The sequence below is a fragment of the Chrysochloris asiatica genome, unplaced genomic scaffold (assembly GCF_000296735.1).
Source record: "Chrysochloris asiatica unplaced genomic scaffold, ChrAsi1.0 scaffold00026, whole genome shotgun sequence".
Lineage (NCBI taxonomy): Eukaryota > Metazoa > Chordata > Mammalia > Afrosoricida > Chrysochloridae > Chrysochloris > Chrysochloris asiatica.
Window position 1 is genome coordinate 8,760,805 of NW_006408544.1, and position 643 is coordinate 8,761,447.

Here is a 643-nt window from a genome sequence, read left to right on the forward strand (position 1 = left end):
CTTTCTACTCCCGTAAAGATTCACACCCTAGGAAACCCTGTACAGGGTCGCTATGGGTCGGAACCGACTCAACGGCACTTAACAACAACAACAAATGGGAAGACATAGTGGAGAAACTCAATATCATGTCAAAACAAGGCCAGGAAAAAACTGGAAAAGAATATCTATTGCTTATATGCAAGTTCAGGCTGAAGCTGAAGAAAATTAAAACAAGTACACGACAGCCAAAATATAACCTTTAGATATATCCCACCTAAATTTAGAGACCATCTCAAAAACAGACTTGATGCATTGGACACTAATGACTGAAGACCGGAAGACTTTCTGGATGATATCAAGAATATCATACAGGAAGAGAATAAAAGGGCATTAACAAGACAAGAAAGAAAGAAAAGACCAAAATGGATGTCAAAAGAAACTCTGAAACTTGCTCACCAGCACAGAGATGGTAAAGCAAATGGAAGAAATGAGGAAATAAAAGAGCTGAGAAAAAAATTCAAAGGGAAGCTTGAGAAAATAAAGCAAATTTTATAATAAAACATGCAGAGGCCTGGATTTAGAAATCCACAATTTCTCAAGCTGAAAGAACTGAGGAAAAATTTCAAGCTTCAACTTCTACTATTGAAGGATTCTAGGGGCAAAA